General features: G+C 45.4%; 1 protein-coding gene across 2 annotated transcripts in view; it reads left to right on the forward strand.

Moving 5' to 3' along the window:
* add3a (adducin 3 (gamma) a) overlaps window positions 1-25,758 on the forward strand; it is a 105,323-nt gene that overhangs the window by 9,486 nt on the left and 70,079 nt on the right. The window contains exon 2 of one of the 2 annotated variants that reach the window (XM_076293304.1): window positions 10,821-10,869. The gene's annotated coding sequence lies outside the window, so the exon portion shown is untranslated. Of the gene's footprint in view, window positions 1-10,820; window positions 10,870-22,257; window positions 22,407-25,758 lie in introns of those variants that run through there. The other variant, XM_076293297.1, reaches the window with a different exon arrangement.

Genomic DNA, 25,758 nt, shown 5'->3' on the forward strand with positions numbered 1-25,758 from the left:
GAGAGAGATGAGCAGGGGAGAGGAGCTCTCCAACTAGGGCTGGGACAACGCGTCGACGTAATCGATGACGTCGACGCAAAATATGAGCGTCGGTTCGTCAAGCATAATGTGTGCTGCTAAATATTTTTAATTTTACACCTTCAGTGTTTTCCATACGTTGATTAATCTGTGGCTGGGCACCACGAAATCAATACCGGCCACCACACATTGATGTTCTATGTTGTAGGCCTACTATTGAAATTAAAATAGATAAAGATAAGATAAAATAATTTCATTGAAGATAAAATAATTTCATTGAGCTGCACTTTTTACCCCGCCTGCTCTCTCTCGTAACGAGCCCGCTGCTCCTCCTCTGCATGTGCATTTAACAAAATCACAATTGTTGAAGGATTGTTGTTGCCACATAGAAGCACTGCATAGAACACAGTGGGCTAAATTGCTATTATATCTGCTTAGCATCGTGACCATGCTGCGCAAATTTGCAGCATTAAAACTGCTGAATTAAAGTTAAAGTAAACTCTGATAAGGTCTTATCACAACACAGTACATTGAGGAGACTAAACTAAGTTAAGTTACAGTATGCAATCAAGCAGTATCTCAAAGCTAACGTTAGAATACTGTTTGGGTGTCAAGTTTAGCATGCTTACTTGCAGCTGCTTATTCGTTACTCATGCAGGGCTCATTTTATTGACTCTGAATGTTTGCATAATCCCGATGTAAATGGAAAAGTGTTTTCCAAGACTCAAAAGTGCTTGTCCAAAGGAGACGTACGAACCGTTATTTGAACTAACTACGTTATGAATTGCATCCACACATCAGCAGCCTTTTAACTGTGTTATTATGACCGCCGCGCAGCGAAGCGGCGGTCATATAGGTTTAGTCAGATTTTTTTTTTTTTTTTTTTTTTTTCTTTTTCGCATGTCCAAATTTCTGTCAATGATTCCCGGGACACTGAAAGACCGGGGTAGACGAAACTTGGTGGGCATGTAACCCCATATGGATAGCATGGAACCATCGTTTTTCGTTTTGATCTGTAGCCCCCCCGCTGGACTGCACCCCCCGAAAGGAGGGTAGGGCAGACACAGTTTTCTGTGAATATCTCGAGAACCGTAAGGTTTAGGAGGACCATTTTTTTTTTGTATGTTGATCTCAAGGGGCCATGTCAACCCATTCCATAACCACTCATTTCATGTATAGCGCCACCTAGTTAAACACAAAAAAGTAAAAATGAGGTGTTGTAATCGCAGGTATCTGTGACCTAACATAGTCAAAACTGCACGAAATTGGAAGTGTAGGATCATTATGACACCCTCTGAATGCACGCCAAGTTTCGTGGAATTCCGTTCATGGGGGGCCACACAATAAATTCATTTATGTTACTATACACCAACTGGCCTGTAGGTGGCCGGAGACAGTTTTCTGTGAATATCTCGAGAACCGTAGGGCCTAGGAGGTCCACCTTTTTTTTGTATGTTGATCTCAAGGGGCCATGTCAACCCATCCCATTACCACTTATTTCATGTATAGCGCCACCTAGTTAAAAATTAAAAAGCAAAAAATTAGGTGTTTTCATCACAATATCTCTGGCTGACATGGTCAAAACTGCACGAAATTGAAAGTGTAGGATCATTATGACACCCTCCGAATGCATGCCAAGTTTTGTGTACTTTCGTTCATGGGGGGCCTTACAATAAAACAATTTATGTGTACATTTAGTGACGTACACCAACAAGGATTCCCGGGACACTGAAAGACCGGGGTACACAAAACTTGGTGGGCATGTACCCCCACATGGATAGCATGGAACTGTCATTTTTCGTTTTGATCGATCTGTAGCCCCCCCGCTGGACTGGACCCCCCGAAAGGAGGGTAGGCCAGACACAGTTCTCTGTGAATATCTTGAGAACTGTAGGGCCTAGGATGACCATTTTTTCCGTATATTTGCCTCCAGGGGTCATGTTAGCCCAGTTCATGTGCACACATGTGCACAAACAGATACACACACACACACACATTCACAGTAATCATGACACATACTCACACAGTAGACATATGTACGCTTCCATGCACAGGCACATACGCAGGCACGCACGCACACACACACACACACACACACACTCACACACACACACACACACCCACACACATAACATAAACATAACACAAACAATCAAGAATGGAGGTGGGGTTGTATAAAATGAATTTTACATGTGAAATCTATGAACTAATCATGTTTTGGTACTTGTTGTCTAGCAGATACCAGTGAGAATTGAGTGTGGATAATGCAATTTAGTGAGACAGTTAGAATCATATAGGCCTTTCAGCGTGATTTCTTTTTGTGGAAAAAATGTGCTGGACTGGGCGGCGGTCATATTTTGTACCGCTCTGCGGTACATCTAGTTGTTAATTGCAAGGATTCCCACACGTACGTCTTAAAATGACAGGCACTCAATTAGACATACACTACTGAACTTTATTTAATGCTACCTCTGACTAAGAATGCATTACTTTGCACTTGTATAGTCTTTTATTTTGGAATCTTAAGAGCAATAAACATATATTCGAATCGAAATCGAATCGGACTGAAAAAATGAATCGTTAGATTAATCGATGCATCGAAAAAATAATCGCTAGATTAATCGTTTAAAAAATAATAGTTTATCCCAGCCCTATCTCCAACTATACCTCTGCTCAGGAAGCAGTGATCCTGAACCCCCACTTGTCAGACCAGAGGAGGTTTAATGAAGTTTAATACACCTCGTTGGTAACATTTGAGCCACACCTGTGCAATGAAACCCATTTCATTACATTCATAATCCACATTCAGAATCGATACCCGGAGTTTCTCACTGGTAGCCCCCAACCACTCACTAACTGCGTGTGAACGGATTTGACATTTTGTCACCGGCAATCAATTCTAGTGTATTGTCTGTCACGGTTCAAAGCATCTTCATCGATAGATTGATTGCGAAGAGCACGGGGATGGAGGTGACGGCTAATGGTTGTCCCGTCACCTGGGGGGACTGGGTTCTATCAGGGTCCTCCGGGCGCCTGGGTTCTATTAGGATCCTCAGGGCGCCTGGGTTCTATCAGGATCCTCAGACGGGCGGGACTGGAGCCTGAGCAGAACGCTCGGCCTTCGCGGCTGCCTGACAGATCAGGGCAAGTGTTATCATGTCTGTCGAATACATGTCTTTCACTCACGCGCTCTCTTGTGTGTGTGTGTGTGTTGGCTGCTCTGTTGTTGCAGTATAGCATGACCTTAGGGGAACACTCTCTCTCTATCTCTCTCTCTCTCTCTCATTGAATTGCAGTTGTGGCTTTTATTTTGGCACAGACACTAAAGCAAGATGATTGTTGTCACAGCACAATTAAGTGTTAGGCTAATTCATTTCCCTTATTTTTAGCCCACTGTTTAACGGAAACATGTTTTAGAAAGTATTTGTTGTCACTAGTATTGTGAAATGGCAGCCAGTGAAAAGACAACTGTAACAACCAAATTGAAAGGTGCTGCTTTTCGTTCATGATCTCCTTTGTGGTCTGTAATGCACTTTTGTCTTGTGCGGTCAGGAAGAGCCCAGTGCTCTGTACAGTCACAAGAGGGTGCTTTCCATCCCTCTCACTCTCTGTCTCTATCTGTCTCCGTCTTTGTCTCTACATTCTCTCATGGTTTTTGATTCAGCCCAACAGTGTCACTGTCCTTAGTACGTAAGGAATTTTTTTTTTTAAATATATAATTGCAGGAATCTAAGTCCCCACTTCAAAGGTCTCGTCACCAACCTAGGCCTGAAGGCTCCTTGTCAGTTTTGTTCCAGAGTGTCGAAGAAACCATTGTCCATGTACATTTATCTTTCAGTTGCCATTTTATTGTCGTTTCCTTGCATGCTGCACGTATAAATGGAGTGGTCTTTCCTGGCCAGGATGGACCCAGTGCTCCCTGCAGGCAGGAGAGGACCGAGAGAGCATATTCAGAGCTTTTACACCACCCTTTCTCAGGCCCCTGTTGTGGAGGAACATTCAGGGGTGGGTGTGTGTGTGAGTGTGTGTGTGTGTTGCCGGACCATTCTAGAAGACTGATAGCTGGTGTCAGGAGAGGCTTGCATCTTATCAGACTCAACCCCCACCTCCCCCAATCACAGTTTCCATGAGGATGTGTGTGCTGAGGGGACAGACAGGCCTCCAGGCGGCCCGTGCGTCACATGTCCTAGACCCCCTCTGTCATGGCAGGAAGTGGCGGAAGAATCCATTTCCCCCAGCATCAGCGAATCGGACAACACTCGGTTTCCTTGTTTTGGGTTTGGTGTTTGGGAAGAAGAGGGGTTCAGGACAGTGATACTGGTCCCTTGGCGCCTCACAATGAGCATGTCAGGGATCATGCCGGTTTTAAAGTCCGCATTTGTTTTTCACTCCTAAGAACTTCCTCCTGTTTCTGTTTCTGTGTCTGTTCCTGGGTCTGTGTGGCCACAGCGTTGAGCTCATGGAGGGGTGACCTCATTCCCATTGTGGAGAAAGTGACACAACTCATGTTGTTAACCCATTTGCGCTTCCAGTAATGCTGCTTGTTTTTCCTTGGTGTTCCGAAGAAAATGTACTGTAAGTCTCTCCGCTGAGAAGAAAAATGGCAAGACAAATAGCTGTGCTACAGAATATAGAGGTGCTAGTCCACGTTTGCTTGTGGTAGTATTATATTACCTGACACAGAGAACGTGGACATCCATATTTCTTATCAGATTTGTCTTGAGTCAGCAGTGCTGGGGAGAGACCAGGTTGGGGAAAACAAACAATTCTCCAGATATCAGTTGGCACAGAGGCTCGGAAATAGCTGCCGCAGGGCGGGCCTGATGCTCGGTCCACTTCTGGCGGAGAAGCTCATCAGGGTGCGTCTTGGCACGGTGACACTTTCACAACGCGGTGACACTTTCACAACACAGCGGCTGAAGGAAGTGGCACGTGTCCGCGAAACCCCATGCGGTGCGGTGAGCCAGCATGGAGCTTAATGCTCGATTCGCCCAATCTGTCGCTTCAGATGCCTCCACGAGCCGTGGCGCCCGGCGCTCGACAGGCGTGAACCTGCCCTCGTCGAATGGCCACAGGGCCCTGACGGGGTCAGCGGGAATTTGCATTATGGGTCCGACAGCGGCGTGATTATCATATATCTGCCTTTAAGGCACAAGGGGGGCCCGCTTGTTTTGAAGGAAAGGGCGTAGACATGAAGGGGGCGACGGGCTCTCCGTCTGGTCTTGCTTACTGGAGTTTGTTTTAAAGTGTGGTTCCTTTGTGTGCGTGTGCTGTGTGTGCACCCATGCGAGCGCGCCTCATGCTCGCCGCCGCAGATTAAGGTTGTCAGATTTGCAACGAAGGAGGGCAGGAGGTGGAGGTGAATGAGGACAGAGAAGGAGGAGTTGGAGGAGGAGGCGGAGGAGGTGGTGGTGGTGAAGGAGGAGGAGGAGGTGGTGGTGGAGGAGGAGGCGGCATAGACACACCTCCAGTGAGTGACTGAGGGGATTAGACAGTACAGCTGTGTGTGTGTGTGTGTGTGTGTGTGTGTGTGTGTGTGTGTGTGTGTGTGTGTGTGTGTGAGTGGCTGGCTGGCTGGCTCTCTCCTCCGCTATCACTCCAGAGTCCTGACCTTAATGCACCTTCACATTCATACTCCATCTCACACCACCACATAGCCTCTCCATCTCAGTGGGCTGCATGCCGTTGTATACTTTGAGATTAGTCAATAGCTCGGCAGGACCACCCAGTCTGCTGCCCAGTGCTTGCTGGAGATGTGAGAAAGCTCACAGCAGACAGGGACGTGGGCCACATCAGAGGCTTATCACCTTTCACTAAGCTGGTTTACTAGTTAGCTGACTAATACAGATTCCAGATTGTCTTTTTCGATGCACGAGCCTCGTAAGTCTGCAAATGTCTTTCCACAGTCAGTCAACAAAACAAAACCTCTGACAGGGGTGGTGGCATACCGGGAGGAAAATACACCAAAGAACAGGGGTTTTTTTGGTCAACCAGTAGTTTCTCACCTTACCAACTGGTGGTCACACATGAATCCCCTCAAATCTCTCAACAGTCCATTACTGCATTGCCCAATCAACCAATATTGCTTGAAAAAAGGGTAGTCTATATAAATGAATCTCCTTAATTCCATTTGAACCAGTTCTACACATTTGTGTTGAGATTCCAAATGACGCGTGTGTGAAAAGTGTGGCCTAGCAGTCCTGCTGGGTTAAGTGGTCGCTTCCTCTCTGGGAGCGCTAGAATGACCTGTTTATGGCACACAACAGGGTTTCACTTGTCAGGGGAGCTTGTAAAAATGTTGGGTCTCTTCAGGTGTATGTGGTTTTGAAAATGTGTGTACACACACACACACACACTTCTCAGCTGTGCACCAGTCCAGCACCACTGGCCCATTGAAAAGCCATGTTGGCCAGAGACACACAGCCGTGCAGCAGGGGCTGGCTAGCGCTGGCAGGCTCGAGAGAGAGAGAGAGAGAGAGAGCCCAGCCCTCCCCTCTGGTTTCAGCTGTTAAGCAGAGTCAACACAAACCAGATTAGGAGTCTTTTAATGTGGAGTTGCAACACAGACAGAATCAGTCTGCCCAAAACTGCTGCTATCAGGGAAACCCCTGCCAGGGTGGCCAACTCTGTTTGGTCTGTCATTTGATTGTTCTGAGCGAAGAGTGATTGCTGTAATTATTCTGTGAATGCTGTGTTTTTCCCCCTACTCATTTTTTTTTTTATACACAACAGCACTGAGGAATGGAGTCTTTTGTTTTAGTTGGCATATGGTATTGCAAGTGTTACTGTATATTAGGAAACCCATGGGCCTGCTTATTGGCATGCAGCAGATTTGATGAAAGGCTGAAGAGAGAGTTATAGTCAAACACTGAAATCTGTCAAGTGTCTACAAAGTCTGAGTTTGGTATGATCAATGCAGTTGGCAGATTTTTATAAGTTTCTCTCAGTGTTGTTAAAAAAAAAGAAACTACTTGAATGAAACCATATCAGTATCAACAAAACTTTTAGGCTCCTCTGTAAATGCTGATAGGGTGAGAGCCAAGATATAGCAGGGGTGTGCAGAGACCTTTGAAGGGGGCTCAAATTTAAAAAAAGGGCACATGGAACAAAAGTTTCAGAAAACGTGTTAACTTTATTTAAAACTTAATTTTGATTACAACCCAATAGAGAATACATAGGCTACATGCAAATTATATAAAAATAAAACATATTCCATCACACTGTATCCACAAAATAACGGTTCTGAAAATTCAATAGGAGTGCATGTACTGTAGGCCTACTGTAGCCAGGGCACAGACAGATAGGTCTTTTCAGTTTTCATTAGGCTATTGTCTACACAGAGATCATAGGCTATAAGGCTACATCTTATTGATTAAATTCAAAGCTAATTTTAATAGCCTAGAAATCTAGACGCACCCTTTTAATGTTTATCACAGTGAACTACCACCATTAGCAAGCTGGTGTCTTGCAGATTCACGTGCTGTGCGTGTGGCCACTGAGTGAAATGACGCATAATGTAGCCTACTGTAAACAGAGAACGACGTGTGGAGTTGGGTTAGTTAAACAACTACAGTAGCCTATGTCGTCGGCTTATGACGATTTAGAAAAGGTTTGCCTACTCTGTTTTATGAACTAGGTCTACTAACCTAAGCTACTATAACATAGTAACCTAAACAGAATATGTTATGAACGTTCAGCCTTAGATTTTCGAAGCTGCCAGGTTATTGAAATGGATGGACCATGACATGTACCCTGGAAAATCCAGACCCTGGTAATCTAGAAAGATTAAGGGTCTGGCAAAGAGCAATGTAATGGCCCAACTCGAGGGGTGGCAACAAGCATGCATTTAAAAATCTCACTGCACGCAATTGGATAACACTAGACCATGTTTACTCTGAATGATTTCGGACTTCGACGCAATCGGATAACACTACGACCAATGTGTACTGTCCTTTAACGTTGCAGAGCTGTCTTCATCAGTTTAGCTGGTTCCCCGGAATGCAGAGGGGGGAAAAGTAATGTGCATCAATGCTCTTTGCCAGAGTGTCTCGCAGAGACAATTCCATTGTGCTCTCGCGAGAACTCTGGATTTCCAGGGTACATGACATGGTTAAAACGGGTTTGATAGCCTACTTAATTAAACATGAAACAACTTTAAACATTTTATTCTCTATCTCTAAGCTGAATACTATTGAATTGTTAAAAAAATTTGTATTCAAGTTAATTCTGTAAACCAACTATCACAAATGAAATTCAATTCTGTGGGAAACACTGTATATTGTCTGAAACATTTGTGCAGCACAATCCTGTTTTTTTTTTGTTTGTTTTGTTTTCAAATGGCCCATCATCTGTGGCAGACTCTAGTTTTGGTGAACAGTAAGTCATGAGACTCATGGCCCATCATCTGTGGCAGACTCTAGTTTTGGTGAACAGTAAGTCATGAGACTCATGGCCCATCATCTGTGGCAGACTCTAGTTTTGGTGAACAGTAAGTCATGAGACTCATGGCCCATCATCTGTGGCAGACTCTAGTTTTGGTGAACAGTAAGTCATGAGACTCATGGCCCATCATCTGTGGCAGACTCTAGTTTTGGTGAACAGTAAGTCATGAGACTCATGGCCCATCATCTGTGGCAGACTCACAGGAGTCCCGGAGGGCGTCTGGCTGCCTGATGGGTTTTGATTTTTTTACACTCTGTCAATCCCTGTGTCTCCTCTGCTGTGATTCCCCTGCAATTATGGTCTCATCCCCGTCAGGCCTAGTTGGCCATCTGCTCCTGGGCTTGCCTGCCTGCCAATATGCCATACACATGTTACTTAACCTCAGAAACGTCAATACAGAGCAAACAGACTAAAGACTGCCGTTTTACAGTCATGCCTCATCATCTAAACTGGAGATTTGGTGCCTGGCTCTTATTTGGCTGGCCATGACTGCCTGTTACGAGGGCCTAAACTGGGCGTTGGAATATCTTCAGAAGTTCTACTGTGACTGAATAAAGCTTTGTTTCTTGCACACAATGATTGTTGTGTGACAGAAGCCCCATCTTTTATAGCCTTGCCAAAGCCATCAAAGGGCCTGCGGTTCTGCCGTGTTGATAATGCGCAACCTCTTTGTCGTCTCTTTGTTTAAGTAAGCGTTCAAAAGGTGAGGTCAAGAGCAGGTCTTTGGCAAGGAGCATCGTGACACACACACTGCACTCAAGCTGAAGGCGAAGGTTTGCACAATCTAATGACCCGTAGACGGTGGTGTGTTCAGTGACTGGCAAGACTCAGCAATGACTCGCTTGAGGCGCCTGAGAAAATCAGACTAATGATTCTCCGTTGCATAAGCATTCCATCGCCAGAGAGGCCGTGGCCCACACTGTTTTTTCTTGCTTAATTGAATAGTCCGGGCTGGCCCTAGCTAGCCAAATATCCCAAAGTGGAGTTATGTTTTCAGCCTGTCCCAGTGTCTGCCCTCAAGGGAAATTTCTTTCGGTGAGAACGGAAGCATTCTCATGTTGCCAATCGTAGTTTTAGACCAGGTGGAAACATTGAACATTGGAACATTGTTATTTGAATAGCAAATGGGCTGTTTATGTGTATTCCAAACCAGAATTTCAGTTCGTACTTCAGTTCGTTCGCTTCCTGCCAGGACTTTTACGGGCTTTTCCCAAATCACTTTTACGGGCTTTTCCCAAGTTAGTAAAGAAAATAATTCTGTTATATTTTACACCTGCAAAAAATATGAAAATGCAATAACCATTTATTTTGCACAAGCAAGTCTGTTTTCAAATGTGCATAAGAGTGCTCCTCAGTGCTTGTAGATTCTGTTCTTAAATAAGAACAATACAACATTGGTGAATGCCAGAATCTTCGTTAAAAACTGCAAAGTGGGTGTTAAGAACAAATGTCTTCGTCAGAACAGTTGGTGAATGAGGCCTTTACCAAAAGATTTCCACAGGTGTGTAGATGACTGAGGCGTCTTGAGGTGGATGTGGTCTGGGGCACCCAAGGGGCCCAGCATCTGTTGGGGATGTTATTTGGTTATTTGAAGGGGGAGCCTCCCCCGTGATGAAGAGCTCTGATTGAGATGCTGGGGGTCAAGGCTTCCCCGTTGCCTGTAAGCCCCTCATGAACCCCCCTGTGCAAAGTGGCCCGCAGGTCCTGTCAGGTAGTGGGAATAAGATGGAGTGCCATCTCCTGACCGCGGGAGGTGAGGCCAGGGCAGGGCAGGACGGGGGCGTCTCACGGGTTTTATACTCCAGATTCAGACCACATGTTCCTCTAATATACAGGGCAATTCCAGCTTGGAAAACGCACAGTACTGTATGTGGGTGTTCTCGCAAGTCATATGAATGTGTTTAGGTTCTCCTGCTCCTTGTTTCTGACGTGCCATGTTGGCATGTTGAACATTAAGCTGCAAACCTGTGCATTTGACGTCTTGGTGATTACGAAGCAGAGTAATCTCTCATTAGGGTTTTACCCAGTAGTTTTAAGAGACGGTCACACCAAGATCTTTGTTTTTTTACCGTGTTTTCCAAACCGTGCTGTCTTGCTGCTCTCTCTTCACTGTGAGATCTCACAGCACACCGCCATGATATTAAACATATAGCAGTTGCGAAATATGTCATGACTATTGCTGTTTATTGTCATACAGTGGCAAACAAAGTGTTACACACCCATCAAGAACACATAGGGTACTGCAGTTTACTACTCTACTTTGGACAGAAATTGTTTTTCACATTGTTTTTCACATGCCCCTATGCCATCGTTTTGCTTATTTTAACCCCTAACATGCGGCTCTCCTCCTCTGGTTGCAGGTGACCCAGGCGTAGCGGAGGGACAGCGGGTGGAGAAGGTGACCAGAAGGTAGGAGTTTATTTACAGCATCTCCCCCGCAGAGGAGCCCAGTAGCCTTCCTCTGAGCCTCTGCCAACTCGTACTTAGCATGCGTCCAGTGCCCTGGTCAAGAAGCAGTGTCTCATGAAAAGGTTCTACGCATGTTCTATGCATTTGGGATTGTCATGCAAAGGTGTTCTATGCATGTTCTATGCATTTGGGATTGGTATTTCTCTCTCTCTTTCTCAGAAAGTGTGTTTGAAGTACACAAAGAACAATACAATAATCATTACAAGCATGGGAGAGAAATTGCATTACGATTATTTTCATGTTGTTGATCAGTGGATTCTAATTCTGCTGTATGTCTTTGGACTGAGTTTGATCACTGCTGATTACAGTTTAGACATGCTCAGATGGGTGTGATTGCTTCAACCATTTCCAAGGCTCTTCCTGTGGTACTCTCCACAACATTGTAAAGTTGGGGGGGAAAATAAACTTTTATTATGCAGCCAACTTTATTTTGGACAGAGGTTTGGGGCGGGGGTTTACTTACACAAATTGCAAGATTAAATAGTCTCCTGGGATTTAATTTTGCCTGCCAAGACACTTTTTAAACTTTTGGAAGCCGTCCCATTGGGTAATCACATCTCCCCGCCTCTCATTCGGCTTGTGGTAACTGGGGAGGAATATCCTGGCCATCAGTGTGACTCTCCCCAAGATTTATTTAACATTGCTCAAACTCGAAGGACAGCCCACCACAAAACTGCCCATGTGTGCAGGCTTAATTTACACATCAGTTTTTTTTCCCCCCAGAAGACGGGAGAGAGTCCCTCGCTTCATTCCTCAAACTCAATTTACGAGTTGTGGAGATTACTGGATTAAGGCCGCGACTGGACCCGTCTCTGGGCTCTCCGAGAGGCTCCTCAGTTTAGGAGGTGGTGGTGCTGATGGTGGTGGTGGTGGAGGAGGAGGAGAAGGCTCAACCCCTTAAGATTTTCAATGGTCCAAAAAAACCTTGAGAATTGTGGATTCAAGTTACAAGTATTCTGTCAGATTCTTTGTGAATGATACTTGCCATCAGCTCCCATTACGATGCTTCATATAGAATGTTCTAGAGGACACCTCTCAGAGGACATTTGCAATGCATGATGGGTAGAATACCTCCTGTGCGGGCCTGCATAGGAGGCCCCCCGCTCTTGTCAGTGGGTGTCTGGGAAGGTGTTATTTAAGCCGGTGACATTTGCTTTGCTTTGCTTTACTCTACTTTGTTTGAAGTTGCGGTTGCGGGCGCTTATTCAGCAGTCCTCCTGCAGCCCAAACTGAGCCAAATGAGTGGAGAAGAACTCGAAACACCTGCTCGGGGGTTATGTGCCACCGCACTTGTGTCTAGAAACCATCAAAAGGTTTCTTTACACAAACATCTACCCGTGTCCACCTCTGCAGAGTCACATTTACAAATATCACCGCCCACTTGTTTGTGTAGCCTCTGGTCCTCCATCTCTCTGTGTGTGTATTTGTACACGGTTGCTTTGCTTTGTCTTTGACATGATGGCCGTGTGCGCTAGGAGGAGGCTGATGCCGTGTGACGGTGACGGTGACTGGGCGTGTGAAAGCCCAGCTGCCACCGGCGATGGCTCAACAGCAACACAGTCTCGTGCTGACGTGGCGCGCAGTGTGTCATATCGCGTTGGGTACCGTAGTCTCCACTTTGACCCCACTGTCCAACACACACACACACACCCAGGGCGAATGCTGCCAGTCATTGGCCTGGTTATACCACTGCCTCATTTCAGGCGAATCTGTCTTAACTTGTTCACGTTAGAAATGTTCCACCCGTCACATTCACTGGAATTATCAGCTACTGGGACTCCCAGTGGTTTATTTTCTGGCTTAAGCAGCTCCTACCAGGTATTACCGCAGTTACACGGAAAGCGGGTTTTTATGGTAATCCAATAGAGAATTACACATCAGAATGATGTGATTAACAGCATTTGAAGAGCTGTAACAGACCTGCTTTTTATAGTAATAATAATCCTAATCCTTTCTGAATATTATTGCATTTTCTTGCATACTGTCCAACTTAAAAAGTAGCAGTATAAATATGTTGCCTGTCTGCCTCTCTCTCTCTCTGTCTCTCTCTCTCTCTCTCTCTCTCTTGTTCCCTCTCTCTTTCCCTCTCTCTTTCTGCTCATTGCAGTGTAATTGATGTATTCCATTCCTGTGAGGCAGTGTTATGTGACTAATGTCTGGGAGGACGGAGACAGGCGGCCAGTCTGGCCAGCAGGGGCCGGGAGAGAGGGAGGTTAGGGAGGGAGGGAGAGAGGTTAGGGAGAGAGAGAGGTTAGGGAGGGAGGGAGGGTTAGGGAGGGAGGGAGGGAGGGAGGGAGGGAGGTGGCCACAGCCTCTCGGGGAGAACATTTGGGGAGAGGGGAGATGCTGGTAAAACCTCTTATGTGTGCAGTGACGACACACTTCGTGTAATTCATCTTCCAGCTCTTTCCCTTCCACTCTGACATGCACTGCAATGAACAAGTGTTCCCATAATGACTGGAGATGCTCATTCTTTACTTTCATTTTGATCTGGTCAAGAAACTCCAACTGTAAAAGCAGGCAGCCTATTCCCACCAGCCGTGTAATGGGACAATCTCTCAACTCATGCTGAAGAGTGTGATGGACTGTGTAGCCCTTGGTGATTTTCACAACAAATCCAAAATATATTTCTGTGCACACCATTGGGGCCACAGAGTACGGCCTATGCCAGTGAACTCCCTGTGTTGGGCTGGTGAAGTGCCTAGGTGAGTTTAGTTTCCCTCGTCATTGTTTATTGGCATATTGTTATGTTTTAGTGGAAGAGCGAGGCTTTGCCAGTGCTCTGGATCAAATAACTCTACTCTCTTTAAAGTCACTCTGCCATGGACATGGGAAGCTAAAACGAAAAGCACATTTCTTGAAACCAATCATATAAACTTTCCTGAAGGCGTAGATTTTTGCTTCCATTTGAGAAGCCAGATTCTACCAAGAGCCAAATAACATGTATACATGATTGATTGAACTTAAAGGAACCGTATGTAGGATTTTGGCCAAAACTTGTACTACAATCACTTTCAAAATACTGTAGAGCGGTGTACACCGCAGATGTGGTAACTAGAGCAGAGCTGGCAACCCAGATGCCGAAACACTACTGACTTTGTGATTACTAGATAGGTGGAGGGTGGCGGATCAGGCTAAAACACAAATATGTAAACATCAACATCAGTTGAGGGCTGCAACTTCACTTTTTTAAATGACGATATCCTGGCCGGACTACTGTCAGTAATATAAGTATTTGAAATTAGCATGATTTCCTAATGTCTAGTGACAAATCAGGGTCATTTTATGATTAATTGAATTACATTTCTTACATACAGTTCCTTTAATAAACTTTATACCCGCCAGACATTCTTTATTCTCTTCTGAAAACAGGTGCGTTGTGGCAAGAAATAATCTGTGATCTCCGGCTGTAAAATTAATCACCACCTATAATTCCAAGTCTTGTGTTAGGACAGCCTGACACAAGAGTCAGTAACCAGTCATCTGACATGTTTGTGACAGTGAGAGATAGTTCTCTGCTTTTGGGCATTAGCAGATGTTTGCCTCTTTCCCCAATATCTTTTGTTTTAATATAAGTTGCCCACCACCTTAGTGAAGTGCCAAACTTCCATTCTCTCTCTGGACTGCAGAAAAGTCAGTGCCCCCACTGTTGCTTGGCAACCGTGGCAAACCGCTAGCGGTAGCTGTTCGTTTGTGGTTCACCTTTTACAAAAAACTTGGTATCACAGGGGCATGGAGCTGCCTGGTCAAAACATTCTTTGTCTGCCAAACTCCGGAGTGCCGTTTCGGGTCAATAGCTCCACACAGAGGGTGTGGTGTGGCGATCCAGAGGATGTGTGTGTGTGTGTGTTGGAAAAGCTCATGAGAGAGGGAGTCTGTATTCGTTTGATTATAGAAAGTGCACAGTCGTTTTATCTACCATAGCGATCAGTTGCACAATGTGCCCTCCGTCTAACCCAAAAGTAGTTTTCCAGGTGTTTTTATGTTAAGAGTAGTTACGGGCAGTTTAGGGTGTGTTTGCAGAAGCGCCATGTTGCAGTCTGAAAGTGATTCACCCCAATCTCTGGCTTTTGTTCCCCTGCCGTAAACATGTTGTTGTTCCGGTGGTAAACATGTAGAATTTGCGAGTTAAACCCGAACATATGAAGTGGGTCTGTTGTGGGTGGGCATTACGGGGGGCGTGGTGATCCACCACCTGAGACGGGAGGCTTGAGTGGGAGTGGGGGGTGGGTGGTGGGCTCCCTCCCTCGCCTCCCTCTGGCCTGGCCCCCATGACCCAGGATGACGTCTCCTCGGCCCCAGGGCCCCCTTCCAGCTGGTCCGCTTCTAATCGCCAGGGCTTTTCACTCTGGATCTTATCTCGTGAAAACAAACGATGCATGGAACCTGGAGCTCTGCCCAAATACACCCTCCACAGTCCACACTCCCTCTCTCTCCACAGTCCACACTCCCTCTCTCTCCACAGTCCGCACTCCCTCTCTCTCCACAGTCCGCACTCCCTCTCTCTCCGCAGTCACCCACATGGCCACCCACTCCCCTCCCCTCCCCTCCCGCCCTTCCCCCTCTCCACTCCTTCAACTCTCTCTCTCTCTCTCGCTCTCTCTCTCAAGCTGGTTCCAATCAACTCATGGTTAAACCCCCCCCCCCCATGGATTATCTGTGGAAGGTAGGGATTTTGTTTTCAAATATGGCTACATTTCACTATTGTCAAGGAACTCTGGAAGGAGATGCAGACTATGGTCCGCATTTGATGTACTGTAATTTGCTCTGGTTGAAATTTTTCAAAGGTGACTTCATCAATCTCTGTAAGTGTGTGCTGTCTCAAAAGAAGTCTCCAGTGACTACTCTCACTCGCTGGTCAAAGTATGTAGTCAGATGAGATGTCAAACTTTGCTGGGGGAAGGAGGCGGCAACATAACAGCACGTTCTGCCGTGTGTATTTTAGAACACTAGTCGAGCACCGAGAGTTGGAACACTCTTGTTCTTCGTGCACTGTCGCTATTAGCGCCCTCACCTGTGCAGGGTAATGATCCGTCAGCATGCCAGAGCAGTCGTATTAATAAACAGCGATGTGCTTTGAGATCCGGTTGGGGTATGTAGGGGGTGGATGCTGATGAAGACGATACCCTCTGCGAAAAGCTTCTTCAGCCAAGTGTGTAGGATGATTGGAATAGCTTTGATAATTATGTTAGACAGATGGGACTGAGAGGGAGAGAGGGAGAGGGAGAGGCAGAAGGAGAAAGAGGAAGGGAGGAAGGGTGCTTGGCAGAGGGATGTGTCACTCAGGTCAAGTTCACATGTCTTGGCATCCCAGAACATGCTCTCCTTTAACAGAGAGACTACTCTTTCTGAATTTTCTCACTCTTCCTCCTCCTCCCTCTTTTTCTTTTACTCACACACACATACATGCAATCTCTTCCCTCTCTCTCTCTCTCTCTCTCTCTCTGTCACTCTCTCTCTCTCACTCTCTCACTCATTATCTTGCTGCCTCGCTTGTGCTCTGTTTCTCTCACCCCATCTCTCCTTCTGAATCTTCTCATTCTCCGCTGTTGACCCTGTAAGCGTAATGCAATAATGTGCGAGCATTTTCTCTCCCGTTCCCTCAGTACTCACTGGCCTTCCAGTGAGCTCAGCCTTCTAGAATGTTCTGGAAAACACTGTGGCTCTGTTTTTGCCGCTGCCTGTTCGAAGGGCAGATGTTTGGGATGTGTCGGGCGGGGTGAGGAGCGAACGCGGTTCTGCGTTTGGAGCCCTATCAGTGGGGTGTTTCCCTGATAAACCGCAGCTGTTTTGCTGTGTGTTAGCTACAGTATGTGTTTGATGCTGTCATGGTGTGTGTGTGTGTGCGTGTGTGAGTGTCTGTGAGTAGATCATGAAAGGGGAAAATGTTGGAATGGTTCATCTCATTGGAACTATTAATGAAAACACAATTTTGATTAATAGTTCCAATGAGATGAAAAGGCGCTCATCATTTCTGTTATTTATAAGATCCTGATTAAGCAAACGGCCTTGAGTGTTCTTGGCCTGTCACGTCTTTGCTTGGCCTTTTTAAGAGTATTCTGTCAGTTTGTTGTTTACTCTTTGAGACACTCTGTTGCTTTTGTCTGATTTCAGAGCTCTTCTCTGAGCTTCATCCGGTCGCTGGAGGTTGCACAACTCTCGCAGCACAGGCGTGGCCTTTAACGCAGCTGGCCGCACCCACACTGTACACAGTGGGGTCACCGTCTGAATCTCAGTCGTTTGAATCGTCCACTCGGCCTGTCCTTCATGCCTCGGAGAGCTCACTACAGTGAACTGTATTGTGTGTTGAAGCTGTTTCCTAGAAGTGCCATGCTCAGAATCGTAAGTCTAATGAAAGGGGTTTTCCGGGCCTGTAGCGATCCCACTACCTTATGTGAACCCCCCCCAAGACTGCATGAAAAAGAACCTGTCATTGTGTAATTGACTGAACTGAAAGGGCAAAACATGTAGGAATTTGGCCAAACTCCTGAAAAAGGACAGACTTCTGACAAGAGACAGGGGGCAAGTTTGACTATGACATTGAACAGTAGGCCCGCGGCCTGGAGTGGGATGCGCCCTTTGTGCTTCGGTCACAGGAGGAGATTCCTCGGGCTAGCTTGATAAGAAAGTGTGGGAGTACCCTTAACGTCCAGGCAAACACGGGAACGGTGGGGTGCAGAATTCAGTTTTAGCTGAGTTGAAGTTGTCACATATGTTGGCCTTATCTTTGAACTATAGGAAGCTAGAGGTGAATTTCAGCCGTGTTGTTGTTATGTTTCCTACTCCGTGAACTTGCAGCCATCTTTTGGACCTCAGTAATGACTGGTGCTGAATTATATGCTTATAGTACATTTTAGCTATGGGATGTTTATTCAAGATATAGATCTTCTATCAATGCCTGTTTTCCGTGGTCTGGCAAAGGAATCAGACATGAACGACTCTATTTCAGTGCAGTCTCCCCTTCCTCTACTCTGGTGATATCTCACTCCCACGTTTGCTGTCCAAAAAACCTGCTTTTTATTTAATTTAATCATTCTGTCTGGCAGTTCAACAAGGAGGAGTTTTGCAACTGATCACAGCAGTCATGCCTGAAGGTTGCATACCATTGTGCTTTTTGTGTAGTCTGAATTCCTGGTCATTTGCAGACCATTAAGCATGAGACAAAGCAAACTTTGGAACCAATGTTCTATTATCTCTTCCTCTCATGTCTTGGAAGTTTGGACTTAACTTTATTCAAAATTGTGCTCAGTTTTAGTTTGAGGAACTGTTAAAGTGCACTTTGATCACAGATCACACAGGTGCGTGGTACAAGATGCTCAAGATGCATCACTGCAATAGTTGGATTTGGATGGATAGTTGGAGTTGCTAATGTTTGCCAGATGTAGCTCCTAATGAGAGCAAAACTCTTTCATCTCTTTTAAACATGTAGTGAGGAAAAAGAGTGATGTTTGTCGTTGGATAATGGATTTTTACCACACCTTTTTTTTACCAAGTTGTTGACACAGTGCAGGTTCCCTCAGTTTTCCCTTTTGTGAGATGCCATTGACTTTTGTAAAGTCAGCCAGCTTTATTTTTTTAAGTCAAAAAAATTATGAGCATTTCCACTCAACTGGCTTGAGCCGATTAACTTTTCCTTTGGTCAAAAAATGCTAGTATAAGCTTAAATGCTGCTTCACTAATATCACATAACTTCATACTTTGTGTCTATAGTGCCTTCATGCATTCAGATTATAGAAGTAACTCAGGACTGAGTCAAGCTAAATATAGCCAGGAGGGCAACAGCAGAGGAATGGCACTTTACAGATATAGCTGACCTGCGTGACACGGTCAGTTCGGCCGCTCACAAGACGTGAAACGGTTCACCCTGACATTCTCCAGCTCTGCTCTTTTAAACACACTCGACCCGTAATTCTAGAGCGTGGCCTTGTGGTCGACATGGAAGAGTAAAAGCTGTGGTATCAGTGGTTGGATCACACAGTGAATTACTCATTCAATCTAATATGGCTGTAACTACACCCTTGGGCAACGAGCACTGCTCCGTCCAGGTCCTTACTCCGTTTATTCTCATAGTGGTGACCAAGTCTCTACCTCTGAGTTCGTCCATTTATCACCCACCTACGCACATCTGGATATCTGCTCATACGTATAGCAGCACCAGTAACACCATATCTTTGGGACCCGCGCTGTCTATGGTATGGTGGTCAGTCATGACTGATATCTCCCCACAGCACGCTGAATGTGCCGAATGGTGAAATATGAAACGTCCTCAATGAGCTTCAGTCCAAAGCTAGAGATATCAGGAATCTTGAACGCAAACTTGAGAACCATGGTCAGTAGTGTTTCTTCTAAACGATTATTGCTAATAACAATAATAATAATTATGGTATTCCAGTGTTGGCTGTAGTTTTACATTTAAACCTTTCTTCATGAAAACAGCTTGAACTGCTCATTTGTGAGTTTCAGTTGTAGACGCTTTGGCTATATGACCTTTGCTTAAAAATACAAAGCATTTATCTAACAAAAAGTTCTTTGTTAGAGTCATAAATTAGCCTCTACTCTCCATGTATCAAAGACATTGACCCTGAAAGATCCATAAAAGAGAGCTTTGAAGTTGCAGTGTGCATTGATTCTGTAGATAGTGTGCAGCCTGTAATTATGGTGCTTCTGCACCACATCATGCTTATTGCGTTTGTTTAGTCTGGTGGCAGTGTTTAATTTGGTTGTTCATGTCTGTTTTCTACATAACCTCTATGTCAGTCTGTCTCTGTCTGTCTGTGTATGTGTGTGTGTCTGTCTCTCTCTCTCTCTCTCTTTTGTCTGTCCTTACTCCCTTGCTTTTATTGTCCCCTTTTATTTCTATCTCTTTCATAGTCTCTCTATCACCCTGAGAGCTTCAGCACAGGATATAATAAATAATCTATGTAGAATTCACATTCAAACTGCTGCGTGCTGAGTGGCTGTGGTTTTCCACAGGAGAATGTGCTAATGCTAGCCTAGCTTGGGCCTTCTGAAAGTAGCACGGAGGTTGCCCAACGCAAGGCTATTTCAGTCAGGTATGTGTTTTCTGGAAAAGGCACTGGGAGTCCGAGTTTAGTGGCTTAATGCATTTTTAATATGGAGGTAGGACATCCCGTGGCACTGTTGTTTTAGCCTTGTAAACCTTGCTTTCGATGGGACATGGTGTGTTTTTGGTGGAGCAGGAGGGTTGTGAGATTCCCCATGATAACAGATGTTAGAGGCGTGCTGCCCTGTCTGGGACTCTTCGGGTACCCCTTGAATAATTGATCGGCTATTGATTTTTTTTGCTTCCATTGAAGCTTTCTCCCCATTAAATACATGGTAGGAGAGAAGTGTAGACGTCATTTTTTTCCACCTATGATTATGGTTTCCCTTTGACTCCCACTGTGTCAGCAGTTATCAAGACCTTCTACATTAGACACACTTTGCAATTTAGGAGGCATTTTAAGGCTGCTGACTGGAAGACGATTCTGTCTGAGTTTTATTGCCATGACTTATTTAGCGTGAGCTTCTGCTTGTGTGTTGAAGTCGACTTGCCTTCCTGGTATATTAGAATTACTCTCAGTTGAACTACAGGGAAAGGGTAGGAGGATAAGGTCATGGTAATTGGAAGGTGATAAACTTGGCCATTGTGTGACCAATAGAAAGGTCAGGTTATGGACCAGTGGCCTAGAAAGCGAATAATTCCCAAAAGGCTGCTTGGAGTCGTCTTGGAATCTTAGATGCTGAAATGCTGTCTTGTGTCGCCACAGCAGTTTCTGTCAATTTGGGCTCTTGTGAGAAAATGCTGAAACAGTCTTTTGTAGCGAAATGGTAGTTGAGATCAAAATCAAGGATCAAAGTTATCGAAGTTGACTCCTAACTGGACAGAGCAATTCATTCACATGCTAATTCAGTGTCATTCCAGCTTGGTGGCTTTGTGTGGCTTCGGTTAACAAATTGACCTCAGTGCAACCATAGCCCAGCACTAAAAACCATTAAGACACCACAAGCTAGTAAGATCTGCTTGTTTACAGATGTGGGCGTAATTCCTTTTAGCCTTACTGTGTGTGTGTGTGTGTGTGTGTGTGTTTTGTGTGCGTCAGACCAAACCAAAAAGTCAAAACAATACTGTACTCACGGCATTGCAAAATTAGCATTGTTTTTATAAAGACGTCTGAGCCACAGGTGTAAGCAATAAGCAAATTTTCCCTAACGTCTTATTTCTACTCTTTGCTCTCTCTGGCTGTCTGTGTTAACAAATGTGCCATGAAACCCTCAGCGAGGCCCTACAGAGTCACGGCCCAGGAGCTCACAAGGCGAATTTATGGGCGATTTGGGAGTGGGCCTCCCAAAATAATAATAGAAAAAAAACTCTCAAGAGCTTCAACTGCTGTGCTTTGTCCCCCTCAATTCTCCTTAGAAACTCCTTCTCCTAACAAGAATGAGGGATTCGACACTCCAGGAAATATACTTGAGCTCTCAGTGGGAAAAGATTTGGGCTTTGGAGAGATTTGGGGGGGAGATTGGGGGGTTGGGACACTGGGGTGGCGAGGGGTTGGATTGCCGGTCACTCTGAAAGCAGCTGTGTCTGTCTTTCTTTTTTTCCCTCCCTCTTCTATTTTTTGTACTCCTCCGCAGCCTATTGTTCAGACTCGCCAGTCCTTTGGGACCCATGAAGACAAGCTTGAAAGAGGAGGAGAGAGAGAGGGAGGAGGAGAGAGAGAGGGAGAAGGAGAGAGAGAGGGAGAAGGAGAGAGAGAGGGGAGGGCGGTGGCCAACTTTTTAAAAGCAAGAAAGTGCAGAGGGGCTCTGCAGTCCTGTAACCTTGCAATCCTCCTCCTTCCTCCTGTTTGGTGAAAATAAATGGTTGAAAAAATATGTTCCCTTCACAGAAAAAAGCCCTTAGCCTTTCGCCTCCATATGTGTGTCTGGAGAATTGCAATCAGTGGTAAGCGACCCCCTCCCCTCTCCTCCCCTCTCCACCCCAAACCACTGCCACCACCAGCATCCACCCCCCACCACTCCACAGATCAAGCTGCTCTCCTCTTGCCAAGCTGATAAAGTTTGTGTGTGTGCTGCTATCACTTGTTCTCCTCCTCCCCCAACCCTCTCTTTACCTCTCCCTTTAGAGAGAGAGAGGGAGAAAAGACAAAAGTTCCCTCCCTGAACTGGAAGAGGCTTGATTCTGGTTAGAGCCAGCTATTGGTGCCTGTTCCCTATCAAGACAAGAAGTGTTTTTGGAAAAAAAGGGAAAAAAAGGACTTCCACCTAACCAAACAGAGGGAGTATTTTGTGAAAGAGAGAGAGAGAGAAAGAGAGAGAGAGAGAGAGAGAGAGAGAGAGAGAGGGAGGGAGAAACGGGCAGAAGAGGACCAGGCACGAGCAGAAGGTCTTGCTCTTGTGAACAAAACTCGCTGTGAAAAGAAGGCCAAGGACCAGTCTTTTTCACTTTGTTTGCCTCTACTCTCCAGTGTCAGGTTGGTGCTTCTGTGATCTTTTTATTTCGCCATTTCATTTAAGGAATTTAAGTTAACAGTGCTGGACCTTTTTTTCTGATGGGCTGTGTGAGTTACTGACAAGGTTGTCTGAGGCATAGTTTGTGAAATGAAATGACTTCAATCAGAATTCACAGCTTATTGATTGAGCATTACTTCCGTCTAAAGCAAGCTGGAGGTTAGTGGCCATTGCCAATGTCAGTTGCCCTCTAGTTCGCTGCCTTGGCGGTCACGGTGACCCCTGGAGCAGATTGATGACTCCGTTTTGAGGGAGGGTGGAGGAGTCCCTGCTGTTGGCTAAGCCCCTTGTGTTTGTGCAAGGAGAGATTTCAGATGGCCTCACCCCAGGGCTCTGTTGTCCTTTCCCTGTCCCCTGTAGTTCCCCTCAGCCACGTCTTTGCCTGCAGGGCTCTATCCCGTGTAACAAGAGATCCAAACAGTCAAGGTAAAGTGGGAATGTGGATTTGTTTGTGTATGATGTGAGTGTGGATGGGAAGTTTTCAGGGGTTAATCCCTTTCAGCCTCCATGAGCACTTTTGCCTGAGGGCCTTTAGCCCTTGCAGATCTATGTGGTTCTGGTGAAGTTACAAGCGTACCGGATGGGAACATCTAAGGGAAGTGCATGACTCTGATGGGTGGACATGAGGAACGGCTTTTGTTTTGGAAAGTGAGCAGAGGATATTCTACCCTCTCTCCTTGTCTGGCCCCTCTCACACAGTTGTCTTCAAGAGATTCACACGTTAAACATTTGGGCTAAGTGGACTTGTCAGAAGTGGCTGTTTGCTTTTCAAATGTCTGTTTACCGACGTGTGCTTAAGTGTTGGTGAGGAGATGAAAGCAGCAGCTCTTTCTTTTCGCCGTTTTTTTGTGATGTCTCGGATGAATGCGTGTCTTTGAGAGGATAATTCTCTGTCCACATGATAGCGCTTGTCCTCTCCCCAACCCCCCTGTAAACACTGTTCTCCATGTGTCTGCAAGCATTCTTCAGTAACGCCTAATAAGATGGCTGGGACCCTTGGAAGTTCGTGCAGTTGATTTGCACCAAGAAAACCCCTCCTACAAATCTGGTCTCCTCTATTAGGATGATAAACCTAATGCTGGTTTAATGTTCACTGACTTTTATTATTTCAATTGGTGACTTTTTGTGGATCACACACTTCAGAAACGCTACTGATGAAACTAAAGATGAAGGAACAAGCTCTAAGGAGGCGGATGATGATGATGATATAAGAATGTTCGGCTGTTCTCTCGTTTTGTTCCTGCTCCAAAGGAGTCCTCGGAGCTCTCCCAGAAGGTTCCCCTAAACGTGGCCCCAGTGGTTCCCCCTGCAGTTTTCTTCTCCCTAGTGGGAGTTGACTACTTGATGGCAGAGGACTTAACCAGCATCCCACTGAGCCCCTCTCTAAATTTATAGTTTGGAGGGAAGTCTGTTGTTTTTCATGATTCGCTTCAGTTAGAGACACGAGTGTGGCTTGGCTGGCGCTTCTGTCCTCCGGCAAGACCTGTAAATCAGTCCCTCTACAGGGCTTTCAGGGAGCACGTCGCCAGTTAAGCCTGCACTTATATCCCCCAAGCTCAAGAGCCAGACATATATTTGTGTAAGCTTTAATCTGACAATGATAAGATTCTGCAAGTACACACACTTTACATAGTTGGTGTTTTTCATCCCTTTTTTTTACCTGCTGCCATGCCATTTTCCATTAATTGTAGCCTATGAGCTGAAATTTGACCCTTGTTGTTTTGGGAGCCACCCAGCTGATGTAACCAGATTCTAACCTATCCTGCCTGAATGCAGTTGTTAACGCTACCTGAAGTATACTCAACCAACTAGGCAGTATTTCCATGGACGTTGGATCCTGAAGGCTTTGGAAGAAATGCAGTTTTACAGGCTCAGTAGAAGTAGGCCTATATAATTTAATTGCTACAATTGCCCCTCTGTGTATTTCCCTTAAATGTTGTTTTTCAACTCTAAATGTTAAAGAATTTCATTTGTGTAATGGTCAGTTTATTTTTTATGATATACCCAAAGGTCTGTTTTTTTTAATGAAATCGGTCCTGGTGTAGTTTTGACGACTTTTCTGCACATGTTGGCCCAGCTCGTCACTCTCGTCATGACATGCTCTACATCCTTCAATCTCAACTTTAATCTTCAAGTGCTCCAAAAAAAACCCCTTCAAGATCCACAAACATTCTGTTTAATATATCTCGCCAAGCCCCACGGCACGTCCAGTATAATTCCTTTCATTTCATGTTGGATGTCGTCAGTCGGTTCGCTCCCTTCAGATCTCTGGGCGAGGATGGCTTGCAGGCACATATGATGGGTGTTGCTCGCTCCGCCTGCCAATCAGACGGGGTTTATGTAATATGCGCCGTGGTCGCCATGTTTGTGCACAAAGCCCTAAGCCGGGACGCCCGCAATTATGTCACTCTGCAGCATGGCTTCCAGCTGTTCGCCTCAGCTGCAGTCACTTAACCAGCACATTCAAAGAGGCATGAGGGGAAAGCACACACACACACACACACACATAGATGAGCATACTCATACCGCCATACTGTATTTTTTGCGTGTTTAAGTGTGACTCAAGAGTTGCTGGGAGCACACACTCAAAACACAGACAAACACAGAGTTTGTTTTATTGTGGTAGTCTACTTGCTCAGAGAGAGTTGAGCTCTCGCGTAAGAGCCCGTCTTGGCGCTCTCTCTCTCTCTCCAGTCTCCGGTGAGGGAGTTTGGGAGAGATTCAGAGCCGGACCCTGTGTAATTGAGTCATGCTGAATAATGAGAGCCATTAAATGGAACCAAATGTGTTTGGGTTGGGCCACAAAGAGAGATTTAAAACATGGGGCTATGACAAGAAGATCGCATAGTTTTAGCATGATGGCAGGTGCTGCCTAGCTCATGTGTTAAAAACGCCTTTGAAACTATGTTTTAACAGTGGGTCTAACTCCTGAATGATCGACTATTCAAGGGTCATTTTAACCTAAAAAGACTTGCAGGTGGATGCACAAAGGGTAGTGTGTGTGTTGTTTTGGAATTGGGCTATAGATTGGATGAAGTTTTGTTAGCACGCTAAATCGCATTACATCTTAAACGCTACGTCTTGTGTCAACATAGTTCTGCTTCCATGAAAGATGCATGACATATCCTCAATGTTTTTATTTTTAGCTCTCCACTCATGGGCATTGTGCCTTCCCTGAGTCTCTAAAATGTAGCCCAGTCAGTCATTCCAAAAGTTTCTCTCGTCTGCTCAATTGAATTATTTATCTCTGAGGATGTGTTTAATTTATGTCTTTTGCTTTCTGTTGTGTGCACATTAAAAAGTCAGATGGAGGAA

The sequence above is a fragment of the Alosa pseudoharengus genome, unplaced genomic scaffold (genome assembly GCF_046254945.1).
Source record: "Alosa pseudoharengus isolate Yale_2024_CS ecotype anadromous, Long Island Sound unplaced genomic scaffold, YU_APseudo_1.1 YU_APseudo_1.1_scf_1, whole genome shotgun sequence".
Classification (NCBI taxonomy): domain Eukaryota; kingdom Metazoa; phylum Chordata; class Actinopteri; order Clupeiformes; family Clupeidae; genus Alosa; species Alosa pseudoharengus.